We start from the raw sequence: 19,316 nt of genomic DNA on the forward strand, positions 1-19,316 counted from the left end.
AGATAATCCTGATGTACCTGAATTCTGAAAAGCCATGGTGAAAGCCAGGAATTGGAAATGCATTGTAAAAAGACAACCTGAGATGATTCGGGGGGGGGGGGGGGTGATGAGGGAAGGGGGTGCAAATACAGGAATTAGGGTTTCATTTACACCTTTGATTATAAATTAGATATTTTGTCTAGATTAAAGCTATTAATGGGCATGAGTGGAAAAAAATGTTTGAATGTGTTATGGTTTGAATTTCTCACATCTAACTATGAACCAAAACTAGAAATAAAAGTAATATGGGGCATACAGAAGAACCCCAAGAGAACCAGGACTGTCTGGTTAAAGTTTATATCTGATTTCATAGTAAAGAGGAAGTTAGGACATACAGTAGAAATCACAATATATTATTGTAGTTTTGGTGCTATATTTTGTTTTTGTTTTTTCAGTAAGCTCTATGCCCAACATGGGAATTGAACTCATGACTTTGAGATCAAGAGTTGTATGCATTACCAAATGAGCCACCAGGTGGTCTGTGGTGCTATATTAAGTTTATATGAATTTTCTGTGGTTCTCACTGCAAAATATGGATTCAGGGATCCTCAGTAGTCTGTCATATTCATAAATTCCCATGCTAATGAACCCCTTCAAGTACTGTTAAACGTAAGATGTCTGAATTGAGTTGGGCAATGTCAGACCATTTACATATTTACAGTCAAGATTCTGTAAATGGTCCTTCATTTCAGAATTCTGTCTTAATAAGGCCTATTTTTTTTTAAAGACTTACTTATTTATTCATGAGAGACAGAGAGAACAAGGCAGAAACACAGGCAGAGGGAGAAGCAGGCTCCCTGCAGGGAGCCCAATGTGGGACTTGATCCCGGAACTCCAGGATCACACCCTGATCCAAAGACAAATGCTCAACTGCTGAGCCACCAGGTGTCCCAATAAGGCCTATTTCTATAATGAAACAAACATTTTATTCCCCTAAAATTTCTGTTAAGTAGACTTTCTTTGAAAGGAATACTTTGATAAACTGCAAAGAGAGGAAGCATAAGATGCTAAGGATGTATTTAGTAACAAAAGATGGTTTCTAAACTACAACATAGGATATTAGGAGAGGAATTCACATCCTTCCTGTGAAGGAGAAGGACATAGGGAAGAGTAGGCAAGGGCACTGCTGAGGAAAAAGGTGTAGCACATAGAGAGAAAAGCCTCAGATCTGGGATGAGGAGGGTCTCCAGAGGATATAAGTATCCAATATGAACTCTTAAACTCATTGCTTAAGAAGGTAGAGGTGGAGGGAGATGGTTTACATGTCTCTCCATATCATCACCCCTTACAAAACCCATGTTGTTCACCAATTCAGGTTTTTTTTGAAAAAAAAAAAAAATTTTATTTTAGAGGGAGAGAGAGAGTGAGAAGGAGGGAGAGAGAGAGAGAATCTGAAGCGGACTCTGCACTGAGCAGAGCCTGATGCAGGGCTTGATCCCAAGACCTTGAGATCACGACCTGAGCTGAAACCAAGAGTTGGATGCTTACCCCACAGCCACCCAGATGCCCTTAAGATTTTTTTTTTAAGGGGCACCTGGGTGGCTCAATGGTTGAGCGTCTGCCTTCGGTTTAGGACGTGATTCTGGAGTCCCTGGATTGAGTCCCACATCAGGCTCCCTGAGGGGAGCCTGCTTCTCTCTCTGCCTCTCTCTCTGTGTGTCTCATAAATAAGTAAAATCTTTAAAAAAAAAAAAAAAAAAAAAAAAAAAAAGAGTTGCATGTTCCGTTGACTGAGCAAGCCAGGCACCACATTAACATTTTATTTTTAAGTAATCTCTATACCCAACGTGGGGCTTGAACCCACAATCCTGAGATCAAGAGTCCCACACTCTACTGACTGAACCAGCCAGGTGCCCTGCTCACCAATTCATTTGTTTGTTTGTTTGTTTGTTTGTTTGTTTTTTCACCAATTCATTTGTGACCATGGACTCTTAGTTCTCTGAGTTCCAATTCTGGATTGCAATGAGGACAAAATTAGAAAAGACACAGACAGATTTGAAACTGAAGAACAAAGGGGCAGTTGACATTTGGGTTACTATAACACTGCTACTACTAACCTTTATTGTATTTTAGCATGAAACATATTACACTGACATCTGTAAACACAGAATACAATCTATCAAAGTGATTCTCAGTAGAAGTAAGGTTGACACATAATTCATAATCTGCTAATCCTTTTCTGCCTGAGTCATTGGCAATGTTTATTTTCTCTTGAGCTTATGCGAATGCCACTCTTCTAAGCAGGCAGTGCCTCCCTACCCTCCCCACCCTACCCCCCTCCAATCCCCAGAGAAACAAATGGCAAAATAAATGATAGCTAGGGGAGGGCTGGAAAGGATCAGGCTTAAAAGCAGGGTTGGCCATCTAAGGATTAGGTGAGATGATATAGGCAAGACCCCGCCCCCACCCTAGGAATATCCAGCATATAATAAACACTTAACAAATGTGACCAATTAGGAGCAGTAACAGGACACATTAGTCCTTCTGCCTGCTCCTGTCTCTAGAGACAGGTTTTGCCCTCATCCGTGCCACAAGGATAATTACCCCGAAGACCCAAGAGATGCAGGACTGGGGAAGAGATTACTCTTCTGACCTTGAAGAATCTACTGACAAGGTAAGGTGAGGGTCCACCTCTCTCACTACTAACTCTTCTCTCTACCTTTAAGTGATGCTGAGGAAAGCCTGCACTATTCCTGGCAATTAGACCTAGGCCTCTGCGTTCCAAATGCATCTTTGATAGATGCCTCTAACTGCATCACAGTGGCAGATGCAATGCTCTCAGCATTTAATGCTAATCTTCCCTGTCATCTAGGCATAAATAACTACACAACCATGTCAGGAGACCCCACTATAAATCGACCAGGGGTTTTAATTACTCTCCAGTAACAATGTTTTATACAAAAATCAGTGACATGAAAACCTAACCAACAAATGTATGTGTCTATGTGTGTGTGTGTGAGAGAAAGAGAGAGAGAGATGGCCTAGGCTCTCCTCAGAACAGAAAAGCCTGGGTATCTTCACTGTACTATGAAGGAATAAGGTCAGAAACCCCGTAGCCAGTTCAGGGTGCAAGAGACCACAGTGCACCCTGTCTGTCTGATCAGAAGAAGGGATGATTTGGCGATGGCATGCCTGAAGTATCCCTCCTTCCTCTGGGGTCACAGAAATGATGGCCACAGAAGGCCATGCTGCAGAGTCTGACAACCTGCATTGAAATCTCAGCCTGCTGTATCCTTCGTGTTGCGCCGTAGGCAACCCTTCTCATCCTCAAATTCCTCATCTTTAAATGGGGATCATAACCATACATGTAGCATAAGGTTACTGTGAGGACTAAGCAAGATAATCTAGTCAAGCACTTAACATGATACATGGTATACAGTAAATGCTCAATGAATATTATTAGCAACACCAAGAGAAATGAAGAAGGAACCCCCTGTCCCCATGTTGCAGAGCACCGAATGTTATGAGGGTCCAGGTGTCCTTCCCACCACCCCCTGCCAAAGCTGCTGGTTGAGTGAATCCAAAAAAGAGCATCTTATCTCCCATAAGCCCCTTAAGAATAAACATAATGAACAAATACTTCAAACACTTAAAAACTTATATAGATATACGTATGCATGTATGAACACAACTGCTATAGATGCTCACAAATCCAGAAACACACCCCAGTAAGTGCATTCTATATATAACTTGTATAAATCTAGGGACTCACATAATCCAGGTTCAGAGGGTTATCCCTTCCAAAGAAACAACAACCAAAAGTAATTAAAAATAAATTAGACCTTTTATTTAGGTTCCTTAGATTTCATCAAAGGTAGAATCATAAATAATCCACTGATCTACTTCTTAGTGTCCCTTTGCTTTCCTCTTGAGCTCCATGCCATGATTCACCTTCACTGGAACTTCTCTCTTCAATACCCCCAGAGCTCTGCACATTCACAGCCTCATGGCTTCACAGTCTCTAAGCCCACCCACCCTTATCCGCTGTCTTCATCACACAGACCAGCTATACCTCTCTCAGCAAGCTATTTAGGAGCCCGCAGGAGAGGTAAACAGAGTTGAAACCTGATTCTCCTTAGTGATTGTGGCCAAGGGGGCAGCTCTGCAGACTTGGGTAAATGGTATTTGCCTCTGGGCATGCAGAATACAAGAATCCTTCACCATACTTTTCTTCTTCATTCTTAATTCATGACTTTATTCGAAAATGCAAAGATAGAAAACCATACTGTCCCAAATTAGGAGTGTATGTTTCCCACCTCTCCTTTGCCTTGTCTTTAAAAAAGAAAAAGGACATTATGATGTGAATAATAACTCTACTATCAGAGCCCCACTGAGAAATGACTGGAAGGATGGAAAAGAAACTGCAAGGAATGAAAGAGCGCTCCCAAGCAGCTGCTCTATGTTCATAAAACACTTCAGACATAAGTGGCTTTGTATGATGTGGAGGAGACTCCTCTCCACCTCCCCTACACAAAGGAAGGGCAGAGAAATGTGGAGAAAGTGGTCATTGTTGGGTGTGTACATATGGGGCCACTGCCTTCTAGTGTGTGCTTTAAAATTTGCAAAATTCCCTTATCCTGGCAAACCAGAGATCTTACTCCAAAGACAGTAGACAACAGAATAAAATATGAACCCCTTGTTGAACTATCCAACTATTTTAAGATTTCATTTTTAAGGAATCTCTACACCCAGCTTGGGGCTTGAACTCACAACCCCTAGATCAAACGCTGTATGCTCCACCAAATGAGCCAGTCAGGCACCCCTTCCAAAAGAATCATTGAAAAAATTACTAAGAGAGTAAGATCTTATAGCTTCCCACCACTTCAATATCTGTTCATGTCCACACTCTTATCAGACCCTAAAACTGGATTTATTATTTTAGTCCAACAGGTTGCCAGAGGGTAGAAGAGATATTAAAAGTATTTAACAACTGGCGTGGCACAGCCACCAGCATCTAGAACATATGTCTGCCAGATGCCAACTGGCAGCAGTGCCAGGCCCCAGCGGGGCAGCACCCACCCCTTAGGGGCTGAATCATGGGGAGGCTGTGGGTTCCTGGGAGATGGCACCAGATAGGATAGAGAGAGAGAGAATATATATATAAAATATATTATATAATATTATGTTCATTGATTATTATATATAGTATTATATTAACATATAATATAATTGTATTAATATTATATATAATATATAATGATATATATATATACATACACACTTACTGGGGTATGTGTCTGAATTTGTGAGATCTATAGCAGTTGTGTTCATACATACATACATCTATATCTATATTTTTTTATGAGCACTATGTCTGAGAAAGGTTTTTTTTTTTTTTTTTTTTAATTTATTTATTTATGATAGTCACACACAGAGAGAGAGAGAGAGAGAGGCAGAGACATAGGCAGAGGGAGGAGCAGGCTCCATGCACCGGGAGCCCGATGTGGGATTCGATCCCAGGTCTCCAGGATCGCGCCCTGGGCCAAAGACAGGCGCTAAACCGCTGCGCCACCCAGGGATCCCTGAGAAAGGTTTTTTTTTTAAGATTTTTATTTATTTCTCAGAGAGAGTGAGAGAGCACAAGCAGGGGGAGTGGCAGAAAGAGGCAGAGGTAGAAGCAGAGTCCCTGCCAGAAGCCTGATGTGGGATTCGATCCCATCCATCGAATGTAGAAAGGAATGTAGATGACATAAGAACAACAACCCAGCACCACAAGCAGAACAGAGAAGAGTGACCCAGAGCCTAGTAGCAAAGATCCTTTTTTTTTTTTTAAATTTTTATTTATTTATGATAGTCACAGAGAGAGAGAGAGAGAGAGAGAGGCAGAGACATAAGCAGAGGGAGAAGCAGGCTCCATGCACCGGGAGCCCGACGTGGGATTCGATCCCGGGTCTCCAGGATCGCGCCCTGGGCCAAAGGCAGGCGCCAAACCGCTGCGCCACCCAGGGATCCCGTAGCAAAGATCCTAAGGAACAGACACAAGGGTCCCTCCTTTCCCACCAACAGCTATTCCTTCTCTTGCCAGTGGAGAGAGAAATCCCCTAGTCAGGGCAGGGGCACAGTGGGGTGTCAGGAAAGCCACTCTCTAGTCCTGGTTCTACTACTTCTATGTGACAGACATTAAGAGGATTTTTTTTTTTTTTTAATCTGGGCCTCCACATCTCACACATTTTTTAAATGGAGAGGTTAGATAAAGGTAGGAATTATTACCCATTTGGATCATCTGGTAATTCCAAATGAATTCTACATATAAGGTTACTCAGCATAATTTCTTTTCTTTTTTTTTAAGATTTTAATTTATTTATTCATGAGACACACAGAGAGGCAGAGACACAGGCAGAGGGAAAAGTAGGCTCCCTGCAAGGAGCCCAATGCAAGACTCCATCCTTAGGACCCCAGGATCATGACCTGAGCTAAAGGCCAATGCTTAACCACTGAGCCACCCAGGTGCCCCTCAACATAATTTTTTTTTAATTTTTTTTTATTTATTTATGATAGGCACACAGTGAGAGAGAGAGAGGCAGAGACACAGGCAGAGGGAGAAGCAGGCTCCATGCACCGGGAGCCCGATGTGGGATTCGATCCCGGGTCTCCAGGATCGCGCCCTGGGCCAAAGGCAGGCGCCAAACCGCTGTGCCACCCAGGGATCCCCCTCAACATAATTTTTAACAACAACATCTTTGAGACAGCTCCAAGCTCATAAAAGTGCTTAGTATCTCAAAATCTTGAAATCTTCTTGAGAGATGTCCTTTCTTCAAGATGTTTTTGTTTCCAAATTCCACCCCAAACTTATCCACTTATAAGTTACTCTCAAGGCTTATTTCTGATAATTAGATGAGGAAAACAGCAATAACAACCATGAGTATTTATTGAGCACCTACTTGCATGATAGTATTAAGCACTATCTATGCACTACCTCAATTTCCAGGACAATCATATGAAGAAGGTATTATTATTCCTATTTTATGACAACATAGATGCCAACAGAAGTTAAATGGCTTGCCCAATGTCAGACATACAAGCACAGTGTATGTGGGTGAAGTCCATACCCACAGTGCTAGGGAACCTCATCCATGCCAAAGTTCCTACCAGTTAATGGAAATATGGGGTAAAACAGGAACAACTGTTAATTCTTCCATGTAATTAAATTTCTTTTCCATTTATTTATTTATTTATTTATTTAGAGATACCTACCTAACTTTGTGCCAAAAAAGTCCTTTCTTTTATGGAATGATTATGGTATTAGGTAGTAGGTAGAGTGGCTTTTAATTTTTGGCGGCATAAAATGTTGGCAGGTCTCAATTTTTTGAAATGTTACTTGTCCATGGATTTGCAATATCTGGGAGCCATTGTTCTCTAGTAGAATGAACATGTGTAATGCAGGCCTCTGTTCATTCCCAAAGATTAAAAGTTTCAAAAGGATCGTATGCCTGCCTTTTGTGCATCTTATTGATGATAATTTGTTGGTAAGAAGAGTCAGATTAATCCCTTCACAATCTGAATAAACTGAGGGGAGAAAGATGAGGATCCCTCTGGCCACCCTAGAAGTTGGTCAGTCTTTTCATTTGTGACAAAGACATGGAGGAAGCAGAGCTAAACTAAGAGCAGAGGGGGAGGGGCGCCTGGGTGGCTCAGGAGGTTAAGCATCTGCCATCAGCGCAGTTCATGATCTAGGTGTCCTGGGATACATACCTGTGTCAGGCTCCCTGCTCAGTGGGGAGTCTGCTCTGCTTGTCCCTTTCCCTCTACCCCTCTATCCCCCTCATGCTCTCTCTCTCTCTCTCTCTCTCTCAAATAAGTAAAATCTTAAAAAAAAAAAAAAAAAGCAGAAGAGGAAAAGTAAGAATAAGCTCAGATTCTGCTAAATAAGAACAGAGAAACTTTCCAGAAAGAAACCACTAACTTAAACCGCTGATCCTGTATTTGCAGATTTTACGCAAATAATAGTAATAATAGCAACGCTTCAATCCTTGGAGAGCATCTTCATTTTCATAAATAAAGACCTTTGTCACATTTAAAATTCTTCCTATAAGGAGTATTGTAATTTCTTTCCTTTTTTTTTTTTAAGATTTTATTTTATTTATTCATGAGAGACACAGAGAGAGAGAGAGAGAGGCAGAGACATAGGCAGAGGGAGAAGCAGGCTCCATGCAGGGAGCCCAATGTGGGACTTGATCCCAGGACCCCAGGGTCCCGACCTGGGCTGAACGCAAACGCTCAACCACTGAGCCACCCAGGCGTCCCTTTTTTTTTTTTTTTTTTAATTTTATTTATTTATGATAGTCACAGAGAGAGAGAGAGAGAGGCAGAGGCACAGGCAGAGGGAGAAGCAGGCTCCATGCACCGGGAGCCCGACGTGGGACTCGATCCCGGGTCTCCAGGATCGCGCCCTGGGCCAAAGGCAGGCGCCAAACCGCTGCGCCACCCAGGGATCCCCCCCTTTTTTTTTTTTATTTTAATTTTTTATATTGAAGTTCAATTTGCCAACATATAGAGATTACTTAAAAAAAAAAAAAAAAAAAACTAGCTAATGTCTTACCAGGGCAAATAAAAGGTAACATTTGAGGTTATCTTTTCTGCTGGAAAAAAAAATTATTTTGCATCTTTACCTGGACAAAAATCATTGATAAGTTACCAATCTTCTGCAAATTAATATGTAAATTTACAGAGTCTAGATCTTAGTCAATAGTGTAGTGGAGGAAAAATAATATTCCCTCTACCCTTCTTTTTTTTTTTTTTAATTTTATTTATGATAGGCACACAGTGGGAGAGAGAGAGGCAGAGACATAGGCAGAGGGAGAAGCAGGCTCCATGCACCGGGAGCCCGACGTGGGATTCGATCCCGGGTCTCCAGGATCGCGCCCTGGGCCAAAGGCAGGCGCTAAACCACTGCGCCACCCAGGGATCCCCCTTCTTCTTTTTCTTTTTTTAGATTGTATTTCTAAGTAATCTCTACCCTCAACATGAAGCTTGAATTCGCAACCCAGAGATCAAGGGTCACAGGCTCCACTGACTGAGCCAGCCAGAGGTCCCTTCCCTCTCCCCTTCTGAGTTCTTAGTAGAGACTCCTGTAATAAACACATTAACAAGAGAAAAAAGAAACAAGTTTAGGGCAGCCCCGGTGGCGCAGCGGTTTAGTGCCGCAGCGGTTTAGTGCCGCCTGCAGCCCGGGGTGTGATCCTGGAGACCCAGGATCGAGTCCCACATGGGGCTCCTTGCATGGAGCCTGCTTCTCCCTCTGCCTGTGTTTCTGCCTCTCTCTCTTTCTCTCTCTCTTTCTTTCTCTGTGTCTCTCATGAATAAATAAATAAAATCTTAAAAAAAAAGAAAAGAAACAAGTTTATTAACACGAACACCTCACATATACATGGGATGCCCAGGGAAAACTGAGTACCTCCCCAAGATAGCTTGGAATTCAGGATTAAATACCATCTTCATAGGGAAAGGGTAGAGGGATATAGGCCTCTCAGGGGAAAGTAAATGATTTTGGGGAAAGATTGGGTCCTTAGAAGAACAGATGGGAGAAATGGCAGTTTGTGATGAAGTCTGTCTGGGTGTGGGGACAACTTCTAGCCTTCTTTCCTGTAATGGAAGTCAATTTGCCCTAGTTGATATATCTCCTGGAAGAGGATCAATGATAGTTGATTTCCTTTTGGAGGATCTGTCTTGAGGCAGATAAAGGGAGTTCAGAGAAAGACTCCCTGCACTTGCTATTTTTTCAAGTACTTAAAGCTCAAAATAATAAAAATACCAATGCATATTTGGGGGTAACATGTCCTGAACTCAGACGTTCATGTTTTGGGGTGGCATATTCTGCTACCTTTCTTTGTAAACAGTAAGCCAAACACAGCTCCATCTTCTATGGCATTAGATGACTTGCAGGGGCCTGTAATATGACTTTGAAAGGACCATCAGTAATCTTTTTTTTCCATTTTTTATAACATTTTAAGAGTTTTCATGGCCTTTAATTTTATTTATTTTTTATTTTTTTAAGATTTATTTATTTGTTTATGATAGACATAAAGAGAGAGAGAGGCAGAGACACAGGAGGAGGGAGAAGCAGGCTCCATGCTGGGAGCCCGATGTGGGACTCAATCCCGGGACTCCAGGACCATGCCCTGGGCCAAAGGCAGGCGCTAAACCGCTGAGCCACCCAGTGATACCCTGTCCTTTAATTTTAAAATATCAAGGCAGTGGATCTAAACAAGAGGGAGATATGTTAAGGATAGTGGCAACTGACAAATATAAAAAACTTCAGTATCCCATACTTGGAATGATGAAAGGGGGAGATATCAAAAGCTAGCATGAGACATGAGGAGTTGGTCAAATGTTAACCAAAAAGGTGATTCTTACCTATCTTGCCACTACTTATTTATTAACAAATAAATAAAATATTTTTAAAAATGTATATAAAATAAAGGGATGCCTGGGTGGCTCAGCAGTTGAGCCTCTGCCTTTGGCTCAGGGTGTGATTCTGGGTTGGGGGATGGAATCTGCATGGAGCCTGCTTCTACCTCTGCCTATGTCTCTGCCTCTTTCTGTGTCTCTGTGTGAATAAATAAATAAAATCTTTTAAAAAATCTATATTCCTTATTTACTGATAAATTCCTTATTTATTCACACATTTTAAAGATTTTTCTTTTTTGTTTTGTGAAAGAGCACATGTGCATGTGCCAGCGGGAGCAGGGGATGGGGAGAAGGAGAAGGAGAAAGAATCTTAAGCAGGCTCCATACCCAGGGTGTAGCCCCACATAGGGCTCGAATATCATGACCCTGAGATAATGACCTGAGCTGAAATCAAGAGCTGAATGCTCAACCAGCTGAGCCACCCAGGCATCTTAAAGATTTTCCTGTATTGACTGAAATATGTAGATTTATAGCAATCTCTAAAATAATAGAACTCTGAACTCTGCATCAAATAAAGTTCAGGAGGATATTCTGACTTTGAGGCTTAACACATTGTCCAGAATGCAAAGGCAACAAAATGGTGATGGAGCTTATAGCAATTAGAGCTTTATCTGAGAAGCAGATGGCTACACAAGGTCTACGGTAAGGGATTTACTGTAAGGGGTAGAGCTGACGTGAACATGGGAGCTGGTGGAGCAATCTGTGCAGGCTGTTGACTGTATCTCGGGTTGAGCCTGAGATACTCTAAGTCTGTCTAATCAGCATGCCAGAAGGAAAGCTGAGTGCAGAGGAGGCAAAGACAAACCAGCATACACGAGGACAACTTGAAACCCATAAGGACGGAGTGGAACCCAGTTCTGTTGTCTTATTACCATGACCAACCTCAGTGCTGTGGGTGGCCTCCCGGGGAAGTTGGCACCAGTTAGCCTGGAGCTGCACACACACCTGGCCCAGGGCAGGAGAAGCAGGAGGAGGAGACTTGGGGGATCTGGAGCTGCTACCAGCCTGATACACCAGGAGGTGAGCAGCAGATTAATAACATCCAGAGCATAAAAAAATGGGACTTCTTCACTTCGACCTCCTGGATTTTGCACGAAAGGTCTCTCATGGCTGTACAGAATCACACAGGAAAGAGAACTCTACGAAACATCTTTTCGGTTTATCTAAATTGACTCAGTACCAAGCTACAGAGATGGAACTGCCAATACCATGCACACCTAACTCAGAAGGCTATCAGCAAAGCAAGATGAGACACTTCAGGAGTTTAGTAAAAAAAAAAAAAAAGAGATGCAGTGAGAAAAATGTACTGTGTGTTCTCTGACAGGTTTTCTCTCCAAAGGTTTGTATTTCAGGGAAGAGTGTAATTGTATTAATAGTGATGTTATAGATTCTTAGTGACATGGTTAGCTGATATAAAATATAAGCTATAACTGAAGTTTTACTTTTTAGCTACAACACTGATAAATTTCTGAACAAAATAGCAATTTATCGATAAATTAGTCATACTACTTGTTTTAAGTATTCATTACCAGCTTTATTAAGTTTTACCTATAAAGACATTAATTAATTGATGTCAATTAAGAGTATACTATAAAAGAAGTCATGCACAAAATATAAAGTATTTGAATCAATACAGAAAGTTGATGAAAAGTTGAAGTCATCATTTGTCTCCTCATTTTCCGTCACTTAGAAGATCTTCATCAGTTTTTTTTATGTGCCTCTGACTTGCATTTAATTTAGAGAACTTTCCATTTCTCCTTTTGTAATTTTAAGATGCTATGATCATTATGGTTCTTGCCAAATCTGGGATTGCCATGTCAAAACCTTTGGTTAGGAGGATGTATCCTGGTTGTGGTTAAAGAAAGCTGATCTGAGAGCACCCTCTTCTGGGCATTGTTCAGAATCAAAGAACAAGAAATTCTTGTATAAATTCTTGATAAGCAGTGGGTATACTTATTACCCTTTAGGTTTTCAGAGAATTGAGTCAGTACAAATAAAATACTGGATTTTTTTTTTTTTGAGGGGCTATAGAAGGTCTAGGATATAGGGTTGATAGAAACTTTTCAGAATCTTGAATGGTTATTTCCAAATGATTAAAGCTGAATTTCAGTAAATAAACAAAATAGGTTATATGGAGAGATAAACAGTACAGTTGACTTTGTGTTGTTTGTTATTTGAAAAGCCAGCTATCTATGCTTCATGAATTTTCCCTAACATTTCAAATGATGACATTATAAGCACAGTTGCCTCATTTTTATGTAGGTGGAGAGAGTATTGCCTGCATTCTACATCTTGCTGTTCAAGGCCAGGTTATTTTAGAATCCTTTGGACCATCAACTTTGTCCATTTTAAGATTTAATTTCATGCTTAAAGTCTTTCTGCAAAAGTGATTTACATTTTACCTGTTCTAGAAGTCTAATACGCTACCCACTGTACCACAGAGCCTGCTGTGATTTCCATTTTTAGAGGAGAAAAAAAAAAAGACAGGAGTTGTACAGATAAAATTATCAAATTTAAAAACTGACATAATGATGTGTTTGGGTGTCACAATTGGTTAAGCATCTGACTCTTGGGACACCGGGGTGGCTCAGTGGTTGAGCGTCTGCCTTATGCTCAAGGCGTGATCCTGGAGTGCCTGGATCAAGTCCCACATCAGGCTCTTTGTGTGGAGTCTGCTTCTTCCTCTGTCTATGTCTCTGCCTCTCTGTGTTTCTCATGAAAAAATAAATAAAATTAAAAAAAAAAAGAAGCATCTAACTCTTGGTTTCAGGTTGGGTCATAATTCAGGGTCATGAGATTGAGCCCCATGTCTGGGTCCACACTCAGCTTAGACACAGTCTTCTCTGCTTGTCCCTCTCCCTCTGCTCCTCTCCTAGCTCTCTCTCACATAAATAAATGAAATCTTAAAAAAAAAAAAAAGGACCTAAAAACTGACATAACAATTTTGCTGCTCTGTTTATCCAACAGTCTAAGCAGCTTTTTTTTTTTCTTTAGGCTAGTGATAACATCTGGGCATTGGAAGTTGAATTAAAATTGTGAGAATCTTCTTTATGATCATAATTATTAATATAATTCACTATTAACATTTTTCTCACTGCATCTCTTTTTTTTTTTTTTACTAAACTCCTGAAGTGTCTCATCTTGCTTTGCTGATAGCCTTCTGAGTTAGGTGTGCATGGTATTGGCAGTTCCATCTCTGTAGCTTGGTACTGAGTCAATTTAGATAAACCGAAAAGATGTTTCGTAGAGTTCTCTTTCCTGTGTGATTCTGTACAGCCATGAGAGACCTTTCGTGCAAAATCCAGGAGGTCGAAGTGAAGAAGTCCCATTTTTTTATGCTCTGGATGTTATTAATCTGCTGCTCACCTCCTGGTGTATCAGGCTGGTAGCAGCTCCAGATCCCCCAAGTCTCCTCCTCCTGCTTCTCCTGCCCTGGGCCAGGTGTGTGTGCAGCTCCAGGCTAACTGGTGCCAACTTCCCCGGGAGGCCACCCACAGCACTGAGGTTGGTCATGGTAATAAGACAACAGAACTGGGTTCCACTCCGTCCTTATGGGTTTCAAGTTGTCCTCGTGTATGCTGGTTTGTCTTTGCCTCCTCTGCACTCAGCTTTCCTTCTGGCATGCTGATTAGACAGACTTAGAGTATCTCAGGCTCAACCCGAGATACAGTCAACAGCCTGCACAGATTGCTCCACCAGCTCCCATGTTCACGTCAGCTCTACCCCTTACAGTAAATCCCTTACCGTAGACCTTGTGTAGCCATCTGCTTCTCAGATAAAGCTCTAATTGCTATAAGCTCCATCACCATTTTGTTGCCTTTGCATTCTGGACAATGTGTTAAGCCTCAAAGTCAGAATATCCTCCTGTCTTTGGTAGGAGGGGAACACAGGTATTTGGTGGTAGAAGAAAAAGGAAGGGATGCTTAGAAAGTAAAAGCTTGTATAGCAAGCTCCCAGAAGCTTCTCAATGCTAGAAATGCCTATGCCAGTTATTGATTTATTGCCTCTCATCTCCAAATTCATCCTTTCCTTGTCTTGCTTTGTGATACTGAAACTGGACCTTGCAAACACTTCTTCTTTCTTTTTAAAATATTCATTTATTTATTTTAGAGAAAGAGAGAGATCATGACCAAAGGGGCAGAGGGGAACGGAGAGAGAGAATCCCAAGCAGACTCCACACTGAGTGCAGAGCCCAACTCGGGGCTCAATCCCATGACCCTGAGATTATGATGTAAGCCAAAACCAAGAGCCAGACACTCAACTTACTGAGCCACCCGGCCATCCTTCTCCTTCTTCAATAAGGAATTCTCATCCTGGTTCTTTGGTGCTATTTTTCTTCCCTGCTTGCTCTTATGGTGGATGGAGGCCAGTAGCACAAGACAGCCAGTGTTACTCACTCATGGTATATATAGTGGCACCACTTGGGGGACTCCCCAGTGGGTTTTGGCACCATGACAGTAGGCTGCTTCCCAGTGAATTCCTCTGGCACCTTGATGGGCACCTTCCTAGTGATGTTCTCGTTGCAAATGAGTCTTGCAGAAACCCAAATGGGTGGGTAGCAAGTTGGGCCAACACTCCAGAGGACTAGTTTCCTGCTCACCAGCCCTGGCCTGTACCATCCTCTGGAACTTCTCTGCCATCCAGTGGTCCCCAGCCACTCCCTTTCAATGGGGTCTGGTGAGGAGAGGGCCCTCTTCTAAATTTGTTTCTTCCTCAGCTTTAGAGTGGCTGCTCTTACACGTGCTACTCCTGTATTCATTAAAATTTTCTTTACTCCTTATCAAGTAAGCTCCTTCTACTAGCTAATAATTTTTTATGTTAAATTTTCTCTGTGTGAATTACTGTGTGCTTTCTGTCTCCAAACTGAACACTGATAAAATGTCTTTTGCTCTTAGTAGCTATTTTTTAAAAAATAGAACTTGATTTTATTAGTTCAGGATTTGTTTTAGAAGGAACATAAATTATGTATAATGTGAGTATATGAGTGAAGAGATTGACCAGGAGTACAGTTTAGAGAGGGCACTTGCTTTCTTTGACCACCTATGTGAGGCATTCCTCAAAGTGGGCTCCATGGATCCCTGAGAACAGATCCTGAGTCCACAATTGCTGTGAAGGAAACCACCCTAAGAACAATAGTTAAAATCACAATCATTTATTATTTCTCATGTTCGATAGGAAGACTCCAAAGTCACAAGATAAATGGTGAAGATATAGGGAAGGGTAAAAAATCGGGGTGCAACAATGCACTCTACCACAGGGCCCAAGGGCATTACCTAGGGTCTGTGCCTTTAAGTAATATTTTGAAATTTTCAAACTTTTTTTGTTTTTCAGAGAGAGAGGTTGAACTCAAGAGTACATGTAGGGGTGGAGAAGGAGCAGAGGGGCAGAGGGAGAGAATCTCAAGGAGACTCTCCCTGAGCACAGAGCCCATCTCGTGGCTCAATGAGGTCCTCGATCTCACCACCCTGAGATCATGTGCCTGGAAATCAGGACTTGGATGCTTAACCAACTGAGCCAGCCAGGAACCCCATTGTTTTGAAATGTTTAATTCAGTGAGAAAATAAACACACTGTGATAATGAAGTCACAGGACTTCAGTGCCTGCATCTGTATTTATGGTCTCCTTCTCACCAAGGGATCACCTTAAGTGAGCTGTACAACTGGTGTTTGCGGGGTTATGGTTTTTTCTTTCTCTCCTTTCTTTCTTTCTTTCTTTCTTTCTTTCTTTCTTTCTTTCTTTCTTTCTTTCTTTCTTCTTTCTTTCTTTCTTCTTTCTTTCTTTCTTTCTTTCTTTCTTTCTTTCCTTCTTTCTTTGTGCCTCTCTCTCTCCTTTTCTTTCTTTTTATACCTATCCAATGTATTCCAATGAACAGTCATCATTATTGATTATGCATGTCAAAAGCTTTAATAAACATAAAATATATATATGAAAAGTATGCAAACTCTAAGTGTGTGCACTTCATGAATTTTAATAAAGTGAACACTTCTGCATATTACAGATTTACAGGAAAGTTGCAAAGATAGTTCTCATATACCTCACACCCTGTTTCTGGTATTATTAACATCTTACATTATTATGGTATAGTTGTCACAATTAATGAACCAATATTGACACATGATTGTTAACTAAAGCCCATAATTTACCCAGGTTTCCTTAGTCTTTTACCTAATGTCCCATCTAGGGTGCCATACTGCATTTAGTTGTCTTATCTTCTCAGGTTCCTCTGAGCTGTGATAGTTTCTCTTTCTCAGACTTTCCTTGCCTCTGGTATCCTTGACAGTTTTGAAGAGAACTGATCAGGTATTTTATAGAATGTCCTTTAGTTGGGATTTGTCTAAGAACTGTATTTTAATTATTGTTGCTATATTTCAAATTGTTAGTTCCTTCAAACACCTCACCCAAAATGTCAGAATTAGGAAGTGTACCTCAAACACAAGAAGTTTGAAAATCACTAGTCTACAACAAAGCAGACTGTAGATATATATAAGTGAAGTCGTCAAAATGTTTATTCTAGCATTCAAATTTCAGTTTCAAAAAGCAAGGAAGGTTTATCGCCCTTTCCCACAGTGGTTGTAGAGCAATCTCAATTTATAAACTATCTGCGTGTCACCCAAAATGGACCAGCCCATCAGCCACACCTGCTACATTCTCCAGCTCTGACTTCAAAGGCTTCGAAGACAAGAGCTCTTCACCAAACGGTCACCCCAGTAGTGATTCATTCCAAGGTCCAAGGGAAGGTTAAAATAAACATAATGAAATGCTAAGTTGCTTCACCATTTTCAACACAAAATGTATATTTTAAAGGCAATAGAGGTTTAGTGAGTACACAGGAAAGGAAAGACTGCTCCAAGGCAATGGTCAGCAGGAAGGGAGTTGTCTGCAGAAAATACTTTTTAAAGTACAAGCAGATACAATAATCAAACTTTCAATGAAATATTTTCCTCTTTGTACCTTAAATGACTCAAATCCAAATTAGAGAACAGAAAGGATTGTAACCTATCAATTCGTAATGTCTGGTACTATATAGGAACTCTAGTCATGGAGAAGCTGATGTAGTTACTCTAGTAATTCAATCCATACAAGTTACAGACTTCATTGAAACGCCTTTTAGGAGTCCACACTGCTCCTAATGATGAGAGTGAAGCCACTGGTCACAAGTGTTCAGAGCACTTAACATGACTGGCAATGCTATAAATGGTACAGTGTTTAGCTTCATAAGAAAGACAATACCCAGTATGTCCCCTGGAGCTCAGAATTAAAATCTGTTTTGGAATGCACACAGGCCAAAAGATATATAGAAAGTACTCACCGTGTTGGCCAGCTCCAAATAGCTTCCTCCTACACAGCTGCCAAAATGCCGTGACTGAGCAGTTTGTGGAGGGCAGCAGCCTGCTGATGCAAACAGTGTCTGCTGTACTCGAGAAGCTTCTGCAAGCCCCACTGAGTCTGCAAGTCTGGGCTCTGGAGGTCCCTGGCACCTGAGTCGTACTCCCAGCTTTCCCTGGCTGCTGAGAGGGCACCTATGTCCAGGAGAGGTAGGGGAAATAAAAAGACATTTCCTTCATTAGCCTGTGGGTGGCCAATAGGCAATGATTTGGAACCCCGCAAGCCTTCCACGTGCCAGCATGTCAGAAACATGTGGCATGCAGACTGCATGCTAAGCACTTTCTCTTTCAAACGGACACAGGGGGAGCTTGGAGATAAAAGCAGTTTTAGGCAAATCATTCAGAAATAATTATCCAATGACTATATGCCCCCCCAAAAGAATTACTTAGCAAAAAAGCATCAGAGAGCCAAGAAAAGGAAATCCAGAGCAGAGCCACATCTGTCTGTGATTTACACAGGGTTACCATATGATCAGCCTTCTTACTGTAATCCTTTTCCCCAGGTGAGGAAGTGAGAAGACAGAAAGTTAAGACATGGCACTTTATCATAATTTTCTCTTACCTGGAAGAAGCTTCAGGAAGCTAGACTGTGCTTGCCAGTTAGGTGTAGCCATGTGGCTGAGTTCTGAGGAGTAGAATGTGAATAGAAGTGACAAGCATCACTTCAAGCCCTGGTTCCTAAAACCCCCAGCGTGCGACTCTCCATGTCCTTTGCCTTCTGATCTGGTTCAAATGGGCACAGCACCCTTGGAAGCTGTGTGGCATAAACAGTGAGGCCACCGTTACAGATGGAGGATGCCTGACTTATCTCCTGCAGTAGGGCTGTCTGCCGATCCCAGGCACCCTGTTTTGAATTTATGTGATTAGGGAAGGGAAATTCCTTTGGTGTTTGAGTCACTGGATATTTTTGGTTAGTCATGAGAGCAGCTAGTATGAACTTAACTATTGGGGATCCCTGGGTGGCTCAGTGGTTTGGCGCCTGCCTTTGGCCCAGGGCGTGATCTTGGAGTCCCGGGATCAAGTCCCACGTCGGGTTCCCTGCATGGAGCCTGCTTCTGTCTCTGCCTCTCTCTCTCTCTGCTTCTCTCTCTGTCCTTCATGAATAAATAAATAAAATCTTAAAAAAAAAAGAACTTAACTATTACAACAGATTAAAACCTAATAAAATGCTAATAATTATAATACAATGGGAAAGTACAATGACAAAGTAGATCTGGAGAGGAGTGGGGATGCTCAGGGAAAGCTCTCTGGAAGAGAAAGCCTGCTGCTTCAGTTGTCACCTTGGGTAGAAAAATTAGTTTTTTGGCAAAGCCTTCTTCTTTGTGTTGCTCACTTCTGAACAGAAGTCCCTTGGGTGGAGCTGGCTGGTGTGTGGCCTGGGCCCAGGCCTCTGTGCCTTAGCTGCGAGGAAGACTGGGAGATCTGTTTTCCTGCTTCTACTTTGGGGAGGCAAGATGTATAAGGCAAGACCTTTCCTGCACAGGG

General features: G+C 41.7%; 1 long non-coding RNA gene across 2 annotated transcripts in view; it reads right to left on the reverse strand.

Annotated features, from left to right (window-relative positions):
• LOC118354460 (uncharacterized) overlaps nucleotides 1-18,853 on the reverse strand; it is a 36,665-nt gene extending 17,812 nt beyond the window's left edge. Inside the window, exons 1-3 of one of the 2 annotated variants that reach the window (XR_007410041.1) lie at nucleotides 18,394-18,853; nucleotides 17,756-17,966; nucleotides 13,658-16,293 (exon numbers count right to left, since the gene is read on the reverse strand). This is a non-coding gene — a long non-coding RNA (uncharacterized LOC118354460). Of the gene's footprint in view, nucleotides 1-13,657; nucleotides 16,294-17,755; nucleotides 17,967-18,393 lie in introns of those variants that run through there. The other variant, XR_004814939.2, reaches the window with a different exon arrangement.
• Nucleotides 18,854-19,316: the final 463 nt, after the last annotated feature.

Source organism: Canis lupus, chromosome 4, assembly GCF_003254725.2.
Source record: "Canis lupus dingo isolate Sandy chromosome 4, ASM325472v2, whole genome shotgun sequence".
Taxonomy (NCBI): Eukaryota; Metazoa; Chordata; class Mammalia; order Carnivora; family Canidae; genus Canis; species Canis lupus.